The sequence below is a fragment of the Culex quinquefasciatus genome, chromosome 2 (assembly GCF_015732765.1).
Source record: "Culex quinquefasciatus strain JHB chromosome 2, VPISU_Cqui_1.0_pri_paternal, whole genome shotgun sequence".
Classification (NCBI taxonomy): Eukaryota; Metazoa; Arthropoda; class Insecta; order Diptera; family Culicidae; genus Culex; species Culex quinquefasciatus.
Window position 1 is genome coordinate 34,417,091 of NC_051862.1, and position 15,177 is coordinate 34,432,267.

General features: G+C 34.0%; 1 protein-coding gene across 2 annotated transcripts in view; it reads right to left on the reverse strand.

Annotated features, from left to right (window-relative positions):
• The window catches only part of LOC6034176 (MOB kinase activator-like 2), a 259,873-nt gene that overhangs the window by 158,702 nt on the left and 85,994 nt on the right, over positions 1-15,177 (reverse strand). Inside the window, exon 1 of one of the 2 annotated variants that reach the window (XM_038257126.1) lies at positions 11,661-12,408. The exons of the other annotated variant lie outside the window; for it this stretch is intronic. The gene's annotated coding sequence lies outside the window, so the exon portion shown is untranslated. Of the gene's footprint in view, positions 1-11,660; positions 12,409-15,177 lie in introns of those variants that run through there. 2 annotated transcript variants of the gene reach the window in all.

Here is a 15,177-nt window from a genome sequence, read left to right on the forward strand (position 1 = left end):
TCAATTGGTTGAATACCTAGTACTAAAGCAATTACAATTTGAAGTAAAAGAATTATGGAGCACTGGTGCAACTACATGTGTTAGAGGGTTAAATGTGAAAAAATAGAAGACTTTTTGTGGAATGGTGTTAATTTATTGTATAATTTAAATCATGTTGGATAATAATACAAAAAAAAAATCATTGAAAAATTACTTTTATTGTTTGTTCTCAAAAACTGCAAGAATAAATTCAAAGCTTGCTTCAAATATTTGAAAACATTGGGTTGTTTAGAGTAAAACCAACACTAAAAAGCTTTACCATTTGTTCAAGAGCTGAAACCAGTATTTGCCATTAAAAACACAATTTCTGCGTGTTTTTTCTCATTTCAATAAACTGGTCACAAAGGAAAGTTTAAATTTTCTCATTAAAAAAAAAAACAAAATCTTGTAGTTGAATGATTTTTTACATGCAGTAAAGCTGTTATTTGATCTTCACACTTATTTAAACCTTTGATGTTGATGTCCTATGCAATTTTGCTGCATAATATTAATTAAAATCAAGATCATAACAATTTTCAATAAATTTAAAATTTCCCGGGAATTCCCGGGAAATTGGCTGAAAATTTCCCGTTTCCCGGGAAATTTGTAACCCCGGGAAATTGAACGCTCTACTTTTAATACCAGTGCTGAAAAGTGCTACTTTTAAGCACTGAAATGGGTGAAGAAAAGTTGAACTTTTCAACACTTCTAACGAAAAGTAAAATTTTTCAAAATTGTTTTGTTTTGAACGGAGAATTTACTTAAACCATGAATGTTTGACATAAAATTCCGTTTAAAAAGCGTTTTTCGGAATTGCAAAAAATGTTGAAAGCAACTCGTTGCAAAACTTGATTTTTTCAGCACTCTTCGTATTTATCCGACTCATGCTGAAAAAAATGTTGCATTAACTACTATTTTAAAGGCAGAGAAAATTCTCTACATTTTGTTAACTTTGTTGATACGGCCGAGAATTTGGCCATTCAAAGATAAAAAAGATTTAATAAAGGATGACTTTTTGAAAGGGCTAAAAACACTTATTTTTGACATTTCTTTTAAAGCAGAAATCTTTTTGGACATTTTTTTTACCGTAAATTGGACCTTAGTAATACAAATTCAATATCAACAAAAAAAAAACTAAATTTAAGGAATTCTCTCAGCTTTTCGAGAATATTTGTTTTTTTTTTTCAAATGGGCACTTTTTTAAGTGGAAAAACTGCTGTTTCAAAAAATTACTCAAAACTTTTTGCTTGTAAAGTTTTACATTTGTAAAATAATCAAAATTTGATTACATTTTTCCGATTTTTGTTTTTTTTTTTTGCTATTTTGTACAACTAGGCTCGCGAAATTGCATACAAAAACTAATGATGTAAAATGGTATTTTTTGAAACAGGAAATGCACGCACAAAGTTTAGTTCAAATAAAAAAAAATCAAAAAGATGAGTGGTTTTGCGAAAAGGTGGTTTAAATTCGCAGTTTTTCGAGAATCTCACAATTCTACTTGGCAACGCCAATTAGAAACCCAGTTCTCCCAGCTGACTTACCCAAGACCAACTAACTGTTCTCCGCAAGGTCGCCCACTTGGCATAATCCCCGTTCCCCGCGCTAATAGCATAGACTAGAACCTTGACCTAGACACAGAACCCACAACCGCACACTCCGGGGGGACTCATACATCTTGTTACGACCGGGAAGAGCCGGGCTCTGGCTTGAGAGCGCTCTGCATAATTATTTCTTCAACCGACCGGCGTTGTCTACAATTGTGGTAGCCTCCTCACATGCGACTGCAAAACTGGGCCACATCGTGGTGCATAACTAATTAATTCGACCATGCGGGTGGGTGTGTGAGGATGATGGGGTCTTGTTTTGCCTCCAAGCACATTGTGAAAGCTGCCCTTCTTCTGCAGAGTCGTTATGGCTTTGGGTGCTTTTTGTTTTCCCTACTTTGCTATTATTAGACAAACCACTTTCTGGGTACGAGTTGTTTGTACTGGCTGCACAACCCCCACCCGCCGAACGTCATCAATCAATTTGCATAAAAGTGATCGATTTTCCCAACCAACTAAACCCCCCCAATGATGTAATACGCCAAACTTTGTATAGGTATAGGCGAAATATCACCCAACACGTTGACAGATTTGTGACTGTGCAACTGCCGGCGTTATTATTTCCATAAACTTTAGAGCGCAGAAAAAGGCCTGACATTTATGACCAACCGCGGCGGTCACAACTCGGTTACGGGGTGAGTTCAAGTCGCGTCAAAAGTGGGTCTGAACTTATGTAACGCGATTTGGCGCGCTCTTTTTCGAGGTTAGATAAGTATGTTTTTCGCCATGGAGGAAGGTAGTTGGTCCAATGACATTTGGCGGGTTTGCATAAATTATGTGCAGCAGTGACTCTTTCTCCCCCTTTATTCGGTCAAATTTCGTCCAAAGGTTGCAGTCAAAGTTGTTGTTGTCGGTTAGGTTCAGAGGAAACAAAACGGAACGGATTGTAGGTTAGTAGTGGTGGGAACTCCGTGTGGAGGAAGGATGCTGCGGCGGAAAGGGTCCAGGTAGATTTGCTTTGTTTCGCAATCACTGAATGATATAATATGAGAGGGAAAACAAGGTCTCTTTCGGGAAAAAGGTTGAGATGAAAGATGAGATGGGCAAATGTCCTGGGATGGTTCCGTGTGGGTCCTAATTTTATTCTTTTTTTTACTGTTTCAGTGGAAGGTCGCAGCGTAGGCACACAGTAAACAGGAAATCGTAACGGCAGGATCGCTGAGATGTTTCATTCGTAGAACGACAACCGGTGGCAATCGGCGGGATACCCGTGGGAGGAAAGAGAACTACAATGTTCCAAATTGGCATTAATGGTTCTGTGGATTGACAATCTGGATAGTTTGGCTTGTAGTCGAGTTGTTGCTTTGAATTCAAAACTTAGCAGTTCAGTATATTTTTGGTATTTGAAAAAAAAATTCAAATAACCTTCAAACTTATCTCAAGATTCAAATTTAAAAAGATCTACTGAGATAGGCCATAAAATTATCATGTACAGTTCAGAATCAAATTACAAAAAAAAAGTTCACTTTTTTTATTGTTGAGCTGACCCCTAAAATACTCCAACATGTTTTAGAATGGCGGTGATAAAATAGTGAGAAATTTCTGTATTTTCTGTTTTCAACAATTCAAATTTAATTAAAATGGGATGTCAGAATTAGAATGACTTGAATTAGAATTGAAGTAAGAAACTATAAAAATACAAAAAAAAATCTCCGTGATTCGATTATCCTAAGTCCCATACAAACCTTCAGATTTTCGAAACTTCGGATGGTCGAGTCTGGACTGTTCTTTTATTTTCAAAAAAGTTTTTTGCAATTTTGCATTTAAATAAAGGTGGGTAGAATGTTTTTTTTTATTGAAAAACTATCTTCACTTTAAAAGTTATTGAGCAATTCCAACTTAAATCAGGATTTTTTCTAGTATTTTCGTACCCGACCCTCTCCAACTTCAAATAAACTTTTTAGACATGTTATCCTAGGCCTATATCAGCCATTTTTGTGTATACAGCAATTCCCCACGGAAACAGCATGGAAAAAAACAAAAGTGCTCGGATCGGGCTCAAAATTTTCTGGGGGTTCCCTGGCCGAAATAATTAGACCCGTATTTTTTTGTTTGGCCATTAGGGTGGCCTACGCCGTGTTACGGTGGTCTGAAAAATGGCCATTTTCGTCGATTTTCGCAAAAACCACTTTTTTGAAAAATCATAACTTCTCGCCATTTTAACCGATTTCAATTGTCTTATACGCAAATGAAAGGTGATAAGTTGACCTTTCAAAGAAAAATAGTAACAAGTTTCAAAAATCTAGCCTAACATATGAAAAGGGCGTATGAAACTTTAAAATGCCGTTTCATGGTGTCGATCCAAATCCCAAAATAAAATTCCCTGACTTTTCCCTGACCTCTCCAGACCACCAATTTTATTGTATTTTCTATTTTTACTAACATATTGTAGGGAGCGTTTTTATGGTTATTAAAAAACTTCAATGACTTTTTTATTTGATTTTGTAACGATGGATTCTGCAAAAACTCAAAAACTTTTTCTTATTTTGTCAATCTTTTTCTTATCGAACATCCAATAATAATTAATAATTAAATTGTTGCAAATTTCAAATTGCGATTAGTTAATTTCACTTCATTTCCTAAAGAAAATTTAAAATTAAAAGTTTTCCAAAACAAAAGCAATTGAAAATTTGAATTAAAGTAAAAAGTCATGTTTCATTTTAAAATTGTTTTCTTTTGCCGAATTTTCAAACGAATTAGGCAGATGCAATTTTTGATTGTGTTTTTATAGAAAAAAACTAAAGGTTTTGAAGACAAAAACTTGAAAAAATAAGAACCTTAAGAAAGTTAAAAAAACTGAAAAACTCAGAAAAATATACAATTAAATGAGAATTTTTCAAGTACATGTTTACTGCTTTAAAAAATTTCGAAATCTTTTTCAACAATGTTTGTATTTAATGCTAACGGTTTTCTGGATATTTGAAGAAAACATCTTATTAAATAATTTTACAAAAAATATTCTTGCTATAAAATTTAAAAAAAATGTACCTTGACCAGAGCCTACAGACGGTCATTCAAACGATCAATACATATTATAAAAATAAAAACAAAATACAGAGCAGGTTGTAGCTTTTCAAAAAGTCATTATTTATCAAACTTAGATATTTGAGTGTTTTGGAATAGATTCCAAATTTAAGCTCGATCTGACCACGGGAACTCCTCCTTGTAAGCCCTTGAATGTTGTTCAAGAAATATATAAAATGCAGTTGTACAGTCCTTAAGAAATCTGGGATGCTGGATCTTGACAGTCTGGACCCAATGCCTGATTTTTCTGTTACATTCTTATAATAATGTATTTTTGCTCGGATTTAGGTAGACTAGAGGGAAAAGCCAAAACCTACATTTCGGCAAAAAATAAAAAATTCAACATTTAGAAATTTAGATCTAGAAACTGAATCAAATCTAAATAAAGAAAAATAATAAAATTTAAAAATTGTAATAAATTCTCGATCTAGAGATTTTAAATTTAAGATACAGTTCATTCTCGATGATCCTACCAAAGCGTCACTTTAAAAAAATCGAAGCAAAGTTTCCTACATCTTCTTTTCAAAATTTCTCTAACCGAAAAAAAATAACTTCAAAAATACTTTAAATTTTATCAGGTTTTCTGTAATCTAAAATGGTAACAAAAATGGCCATCAAGAACCAAGGAATTTAAGAATTTAAGAATTTAAGAATTTAAGAATTGAAGAATTGAAGAATTGAAGAATTTAAAAATTTAAAAATTTAAGAATTTAAGAATTTAAAAAATTAAGAATTTAAGAATTGAGGAATTTAAGTATTTAAGAGTTTAAGAGTTTAAGAATTTAAAAAAAATAAGAATTTAAGAATTGAGGAATTTAAGTATTTAAGAATTTAAGAATTGAGGAATTTAAGAAAAAAAATTTTTTGTTCTCTTGATTATTTTTTTTATTTTTGAATATTGATATTTTTTAAATTTCTTTTAGTTTTTTTTAATTTTAAATTTAAAAATTTCAGATCTTTTAATTTTTTAATATGGTTTTTTTTTGGGGTTTTTGATACTTTTTTCCTAATTTTATTTCCTAATTTCTGAATAATTCAATTTTGAATGGTGGAGCTGTAATTTTTTAATGTTTTGACTTTTTTTTAATTTTTCTTCAAGAATGTTTAAATATAAAAAAAATATTTCTACTGGTTGATTCCCATCTAAAATTCAAAGGCGGAGGCCAGCTTCTGTTGCGTCCAATCATTTGGGAATTGGGATATAAGCACAGTACACCCACTGGAACATGCCCCAACAATAATTTGGTGAAATGGATTGTTACATCCTAATGTCTGTATCTTCAGGAAAAGTTTAAAATATGATTAAGATTCACAAGATTAAAATGGAATGTTTCCAGTATAAAAGAACACCGAATAAGGGTAAAAAACATTACTTAAAGAAATTAAATATTCAGAGTCAGTATGTTTCAAAATGATTTGAGTGTAGTAATACATTTATTTAGGAAATCTTCAACAACATTTAAAAACAAATATTGCTTCATCTTCATCTTTCGACGTTTCTTATTGAGAAAAAACAAACAAAAAATTTCGGAAGAAAATTCTATTGACAAGAAATCGAAGTTTTAGCACTCAACGAAAAAAATAACAAATTATCCTGATTCTTGATGATATTTTTCTTAATAATTTGAAAGTAATTTTATCTCTCTCAATAATGTTCTAATCAAAATTGCTACCGTGCGAAATCCGAGCCAAATTCACGCCGTCCGTAACAACCCTGTTTATTTCATAATTTTTTGTTATATTTCTATAATTCTTGAAAATAATTCTTTAATTTTTAATTTAATTTCACCATGACTATTTTGTTTACATTTTAGATTACACAAAATTAGATTACTTTGGATCATTTTTAAATCATAGTTCAGTTTAATTTTGAGAAAAATAAAAATTTTGATAACGAATACTAAAGTGAAATTTTGGAAAATTTTCTAACCTTACGTTTTTTTTTGAATTTTAGAATAAGAATTTAAAAAATTAAGAAATCAACAATTCCAAAATATCAGAATTTTAGAATTTTCAAAATTTAGAATCTTTAAGAGGCAGTATTTGTAGATTCTGCTCGGTTTGTTCTAGAGGTCGTATCGAGTTGCTCCGATTTGGATGAAACTTTCAGCGTTTGTTTGTCTATGCATGAGATGAGCTCATGCCAAATATGAGCCCTCTACGACAAAGGGAAGTGGGGTAAAACGAGCTTTGAAGTTTGAGGTCGAAAAAACATTAAAAATCTTAAAATTGCTCGCATTTCCGTAAAACTTCTTCAATTCCAACTCTCTTAGATGCATTCGCAAGGTCTTTTGAAGCACTTCAAAATGTGCTATAGACATCCAGGATTGGTTTGACTTTTTCTCATAGCTTTTGCAAATTACTGTTAAAAATTGATTTTTTTAAAACCTTAATCACTTTTGGCAACAGCCTCCAACACCCATACTCCCATAATTCAAAAGTTAGGGAATTTCATGGACTATAAGCCTACGGTATTAACTTTTTGGCCAATCGCAGTTTTTCTCATAGTTTTTCGATTTTTCTAGAACATACATTTTACAACGTTAGTTTTGCTCTGTAGGCCTCCATAGCGGCACTTTTTGGTCTCAATTTTGACATATTCGGAATCCTCAGAAAATTTTACATTAGATTGAGGTGTTGGAATTTTGAATTTGATTGGAAAAATGCCATTTAGAATTAATTAAAATATTATTTAGAATTTTGTCGGATTAGGGGTAAACAAGTTTTCGCCTACTTGATACAGCATTTGACGTATTGATCATAGGGTAAATAAGATCTATTTCTTTTTTCAAAAATGTTTTATTTAATTATTTTTTAAATCAAAATTACAACTCCAATACTTCCAACTTACGTGAAATTGACCGAGGATTCCGAATATGACAAAATTGAGACCAAAAAGTGCCGTCTTCTTGGCCTACAGGTCAAAAACTAACGTTGTAAAATGTTTGTTCTAGAAAAATCGAAAAACTATGAGAAAAACTGCGATTGGCCAAAAAGTTAATACCGAAGGCTTATAATCCATGAAATTCCCTAACTTTTGACCTATGGGAGTATGGGTGTTGGAGGCTGTTGCCAAAAGTTATTAAGGTTTTAAAAAAATCAATTTTTAACAGTAATTTGCAAAAGCTATGAGAAAAGTCAAACCAATCCTGGATGTCTATAGCACATTTTGAAGGGCTTCAAAAGACCTTTCGAATGCATCTAAGAGAGTTGGAATTGATGAAGTTTTACGGAAATGCGAGCAATTTTAAGATTTTTAATGTGTTTTGGACCTCAAACTTCAATGCCCGTTTTACCCCACTTCCCTTTGTCGTAGAGGGCTCATATTTGGCATGAGTTCATCTCATGCATAGACAAACAAACGCTGAAAGTTTCATCCAAATCGGAGCACCTCGATACGACCTGTTTCACATCGGTGAAAAATTCGAATTTTTAACTCTTGATTTTTTTAATTATTCAATATTTCTAAAAAATGTATGATTTTATGTATGGTCCCTATATGCTGAGCAAACGACTAATTTTAGAACAAATCTCTGGGGCAACTGCCTCATATTGTCCCACCCTGTGTGCGCTAAAAATTTGTAATTTTCAGTTAAACGCAAATCCCAAGCAAATCCAAATTATTTGATTTTTAAACCTAAACATATTGCAAACAAGCAACGCGCGAAGAAATGCCAAATGCAACTATCCGTTGCCAATATAAAAATTCAAATAGTATCAATGTTGCAAAGTTTGGCCTGGAAGACATTCAAATACATCATCAAGGGCGAATTTTCAAAAAGAAATGAAATTTTGTAGAAATGTTTTTAAGATCATCGAAATTCCATGACCCAGCTTAAAATTCCCTGACTTTCCCTGACTTTTCCAGGTCAAATAAAATTCCCTGACATTTCCAGGTTTTCCCTGACTTTTCCAGAAATCGACACCATGCGTTTTGACGGTGTCTGGACCAAAGAGCCTATGTCTGGAAATATTTTTATCGGATTCCCTGGACATTTTTACATAATATACTAAAAAATGGGAGGAGTTCATTAACAGGATTCCGAGATATGATTTTTTCAAAATAAAATCCGTGTTTTTCGACGCGCCGCGCGCAAAAACCGGAAAATGACGAAATCGGCAAAAAATCAACGTTTTTCACTAAAACTGCGAAAACTTAAAAATTTCAGCGATGACTTGTTACTATTTTTCTTTGAAAGGTCAACTTATCACCTTTCATTTACGTATAAGACAATTGAAATCGGTTAAAATGGCGAGGAGTTATGATTTTTCGAAAAAAGTGTTTTTTGTGAAAATCGACGAAAATTGCCATTTTTCAGACCACCCTAAGACGGCGTAGGCCACCCTAATGGCCAAACAAAAAAATACGGGTCTAATTATTTCGGCCAGGGAACCCCCAGAAAAATTTTGAGCCCGATCCGAGCACTTTTGTTTTTTTCCATGCTTTTTTCGTGGGGAATTGCTGTATATGTAGCCAATTGTACTAAAAAATACCATTTGAGAAAGGCGTAAGGTATTGAAATATTTTTGTATTTTGTAAATTAAAAATTACTGTATTTCGAAGCCGTTGCATCATTTCGTTGCATCGTAACAAAAAGTGGTCAAAGACAAACTTGTAGGAAATTGGAGGCCCTTCTGAAAAAAATACACTGACAGAAAAATACACGCCACTTTTATGAGATTTTTCAATTTTAAGGATTAAAATTTCAATTTAAATACGATGTCACGATTTATTTTTCGTTCATTTTTTTTGTGAAAATAGCCTTAAATGGGACAAAATGACTAAAAAAAATATGCAGAATGGTTTGTCTCTCCAAAAAAAAAAACCTTCACTAGAACTGTTTTTTGAAAAGTGTGCTTAACGTAAAAATTTTCAAAAACCGATAATGGGAATCGATTTCCCAGACAATTTTACATAAAAGTCTCCATTGTCCTATGTCTAATCGTTGTAAAGATACAGCGGTTTATAAATAAAAATGTTGAAAAAAATAGTTTTCGTCCAATTTCCCTTAAGTTTGTCATTTTTTAATTCTCTTATTTTAAACATCAAAAATGAAAAAAGAACAGCTAAAAAATTGTGATTCGATTGTCCGAAGTGAAATTTCGCCAAGGCTTTCGAGTCCACCGATACCATTTTTTTAGAATGAATAAACAATTTCTACATTTATCATCCAATATGAGAATTTTAACATGAAACTTTGAAAGCATTTAAGGAATCATATTTTTCAATGTCTTCATAATTAAAAATAGTTGATTAACTTTTAAAACCATAATTATTATTATTTTATTTAGTACATTAAACATTCTCTACCAAGCACATAATGATTAAAAACCATTATGTTCAAATTTAATTAATAAAAAATAACAAAAAACACATTAAAAAAATTATAAATAGTCACCTGCAGCCTCGAAATTTGGAAAAAAAAGTTCTGGCTATCAAAATGCTTGTGGGCCCGTTTCGAATTTTGCTCTGGTCATAACCTTTCTGTAGTATTCTAACAATTTTTGGTATTTGTGAGTTTTTGAAAAAAAAAGCCTCAAAGAAAAGTCCACATGGTTTTCCAAGCGTTGCAAAACTGAAATTAGATAAACGATTTTCATAATACTTTTCACGATTTCATGAATAAACATACATGATAGTTTGAATAACAAATCCTGAACCCAGGAATATTATTCATGCCGGAAAAACACGATTTCATAAACCTTTCTCAGGAATCCATGAATAATATTAATTATTTATTAACTGATTGCTTAGTTTCTGACTTTTACCCAGTCAGAATTTATTAATTTTATTCATGAACCATAACTTTATGAATTCAGTTCACGATTTCTTTATCTATGCTATCAAACATTGAACAGGAAAATTCTTCTAAACCAGTTTTATGAAAATATCCTGAATTAGATTCACGAATGTATTAATTTTGTTTACAAAATCATGAAAAAAGAAAAAAATAATTGAAAACGTTTCAGTTTCAAAAGAATAATTTTTATTTTGTAATTTGTATTCTGCAGACGATCGGCAATCAAATATTACACAACAAAAAAAAAAAGTTGCATTACATCTGGGAATGGTGACAGATTTTGTGTCATAAATGTGTAATTTTACATCAGGAACTGGTAAAATTTCCATCAGTTTCTGTTGAATTTCTAATTTATACACATTATTTAGGTAAACTTACTCAAAAAGAGGTAATATTCAACTAACCGCATTTTCAAGGCAGAAATTAATTTATATTATACAAGTTATATCTAAATTTGGATTTGAAAGTGTTATTTTCTCAAGCTCTCACAATCACATTTTTTTCAAATCTTTATTCAACGTGTCTCATTTCGCAGCAATTCATAGAATTGCAATCTCATTGAGTCAGAATTCCATATAAAAACATCGGGAATTCCCAACACAAACGACTTCTCGCAGAACTTTCGCTTCCAAATTACACTTTGATTACCCCCATCTATAACTAAGCAGCACCCCAACGGGATATTTAACGCTCGCTCAGCCATACCAAAATAACGATACCAATTCGCATTAATACCTGATTCCCAGTTCCAAGTTCTGCCCGTAGGCCGCTAGGGGTAATCAAACCCCGTCGAAAAAAGAAAAGAAACATCAATCAAAACGCCCAACACTCACGCGTTCACACACATGAGCCTGCGTACACACATGTACGTGCGGGGATCATAAAGCGTTCACCTTCCCCCCAATTAACCTCGCCAACCACTTCATCAGTCTCCCCGGCCGAAAAGATCGTAAAAAGCGAAGCGCCATGGTTCAAATTTCTCTAGAAAACGAGAGCTCATTAGCGCGTGATCTTTGCTGGGCACAAAACTCAACTGGGCAACTCAACCCCAAAGCCAAACCATCCGAGCAGAGCCGAGAGTAACAGTTAAGTGTAACTGTTGTTATCGTTCTACACTAGTAACAGGGATTAGGTTGAAACTTGATTTGAGGTAATCCACGCCGAATTGCCACCGATTGTCGTTGTGCGGTTTGTTGAGTAGACGTTCACGTACCAGCAGGTCAGCGCTGAACTCGCGATCAGATGTTCGTCATCGCGGCGAGTGGGGTTGTCGATTGTCAGCTGTGTAGCACCGCGCGGGCTGCGGTTTCACTTCGCTGAACTCAATGGTCGTGCGCGCACGTTGATCTCTCCTCAATTGTAACAATCAATTGCACAAGGTAGCATTCACTACCACCACATCACACACTGCGCTATTAGCTGCTGCTCTTTCACTCGCCCCCACACACTCTTGTGCAATGGAGATGTATCCACCAAACTCACAAACACACACACTCTGAATGGAGGCTTTGATCTTCTTTTGTTGATGTTGTCGCTGAACAATTACACCAGACCGCAGCGGTCTATTGTTACTCTTATTGCCGCCGACAGCTGCCGCTCTTTGTGGGTGTGCGATTGTTTACGAACCCCAACATGTATAACACAATCACACTTCTGCAAGGGGAGCTAATTTGCATAACCGTTTCTTCACGTATCTTCAGCTCAACTACTCCAAAGAAACAATAGGTTACTCGTCGTTTCAGCTTCTCGGTCTGCAAGATATCCCAGTAGTAACTCCGCCGCGGAAAGTACCGTATCCAAGTGTGGCACAAGTCGTCGCCAATTCTTACACGGGCCAAACTCCGAAACGTCAAGAAGTGCTGTGTGCTCTTCACGGAAACACTCGCGCGACACATCAACGCAAGCAAGACCCCCTTCTGAACCCGACAGTGGCCGACCGCAAACTGACTGACACTGGCAGCTCTCACTCTCCCGCACGGTGCCGCACCAGAATTTGGGGCCAGCAGATCGTCGAAACACCCGCAGCGGGTCCACCTTGTGGATATGGATGCGAGAAGAACAACGATACCCACTGCGGCGAGAGAGCGCAAGAGAGTCGAGCGGGAGTTTTGGGAGAGAAAAACTCTCCCAAAAGTGTGAGGAGCAGCGCAATAGACAAATCCAGCGAAAGCTCAACGCTGCTCTTTGATGGTGAGAGATTTGACAGCTCCCATACTAAATGTCTCGATTTTCATACTTTTTGTTAATTTTCTTCTAAAATAAAATACTTAACATATGAAAACTATATATTTTTGGTGCCCAAAATTCCTGCTGAATCGAATGGTGTACTAATCCAATTGCAAAATTTTTGAACAGTTTTTATTTTAATAATATTCTAGACACATTTTGTGCACCTAATCAATCAATACTTTTATCATAAATAATCATTTTATTGCTTAAAAATTGAGTTTTCCTGAGCTCCCATATTCAAATACATGGAAGCTGTCATTTCTAACACCATTGGCCACCTAGCGGCCATTTCAAACTGGATACGTCTATAATAGCAACAACACAGCAACTACGAGTGGCAAACTATCGCGCGCGTTGGAAACAGCCGATCTAAGCAAAAGCAGCTGTTTTGCAACCCGTGAAGCAAAATAGAGAAGGCAGTAAAAGGCAGGTTGTACGTTCTCTCGCGTTACGGTTGGATTTGGGTTGGTTGGAAAAGTCAAGAAATTAAAGTTTTGTTACTTTTAACAATTTGATAACTTAGGCCAAAATCAACTTGTTCTTAAAATTTTATGTCTATTTGAAGCACTAATTTAATGTTAAATGTCTAAAATTTGACAAAATCTACACCCAAAACTGGGCAACGCTCGTCCGAGAGAATGATGGCCTCGAGTCGAGAGAATAGTGGTACCATTATTCCCTCGAGGTTCATTAGCAAAAAAAAATCATCCGTCAAAACAAAATATTCAAAAGTTTCGACTACGGGAATCGAGCCCGAGACCTTTGACAGACTAACCCAATGACTTAACTGTCTCGGCCACCAAAGCTTGGTGTTTAAAGAGTGCTCAGATGTCGATGTATGACACTTGTTGGAGACGAACGGACACATTTGTTATGATGGTGTGAGTTGGTAGCATTATTCTTTCGATTTTGGCATTGAGCCCTCAATAAATTATGAGGGAACAATTCTCTCGGATCTGAATTTTGGGTGTACACAGAAAAAATATGGTTATCATCAGGAAATGGTGACAGATTTTGTGTGAAAAGATGAATAATTTTATATCAATAATTTTCATCAGTTTCTGATGAATTTTCATCAGGTTCACAATTTTGCACATTTTTTAGGTAATATTACTAAAAATAACATTGAACCAACCAAATTTTCAACCTTCCAAAATTTAACTTTTTTCTGTGGTTAAATTATCAGTTTATGATTAATTTGGAGCGAAATCTGTATTGACAAGTATGAGCCCAAACATACTGAATATGATTAGACTGGTACAAACATTCAATACTACGTCGTTTTGAAATAAAAGTCTTGATTTGAAAATTTTGAAAATATTGTTTTCGAAAAGATCGGCAAATTTCACGAATGTTTCATATTTTAACATTGTAAATCGGACCACTAGTTGCTGAGATATCGACGTTAGAAAATGATGGGTTGTTTGGGAGAGTCTTAGAAAACATAAATTTTCCTGTTTTTAAACCTTTGCATAGTAATATCTCAGCAACTAAAGATCGTATCAACAAAGTTCAAGTATGCAAAATATAGAGAATTTTCTCAGCTTTTCAAAAATATTTATTCAATATGGGCACTAATTAAAAAAAATAAAAGCTGCGACATTTTCAAAAAAGTTACCTGAAAATGGCAGTAACTTGAAAACGGTGCAATTTATCAAAATTTCACTGGTGTACTTTTTGATTTCAAATTTGATTTTACATCGAAAAATGAAGTTGAAAAAAATGTGCGACCTATCTGGAAATTTCTAAAAAGTTGGACATACAAAAAATAGTGTTTTTTTTTTTTTGCAAGTCATATTTTAGTGACAAAAAGTTTAATTAAAAATCACAATTTTTTACCGTGTATTATTTATTTTTTCAATGTAGTCCTTATCCATACCTACAACTTAGCCGAAGACACCAAATCGATCAAAAAATTCCTTTAAAAGATACAGATTTTTGAATTTTCATATATCATTTTTGTATGGACAGCTGCCAAATTTATATCAAAAATTATATGGACAAACTTATGATACAAAATGGCTTGTTTGGGCATACCGAAGGCACCAAAAAAGTTTCAGCCTGATTAAAAAATGCAAAAAAAAATCGAATGACCGAAATCTGAGGGAATTGCTCTGATGATTTTGTAAAATGTGATCCGTTACCAGAATCCTTTCTGCGATAAAAACTGTGCAGTAGGGCTGACCACTTTAGTTTTTATAATACATTGTCTGTGTTAGATTAGATTATAAATCAACGAGAAAATCCATCGCAAATTTTCTTCGTGGCTTCCAAGTTCATTTTTTTCGTATAAAGAAGCTGGTTCATCACTTCTAGCTGAATTCCTCCCCGTACAACCTTTCACCGTGTTTCTTTTTTTAATATCGAGTTTGAGCTCACAAACACACGCGTAAGTTGCAACGATGGCACAACAACCACCAAGCAATACGTGTGAACAAAAGTTGCAGTACCAGAGCGCGCTACGATACACACGTTTTTGCTAACCTGCGAGAGCGCGCTCG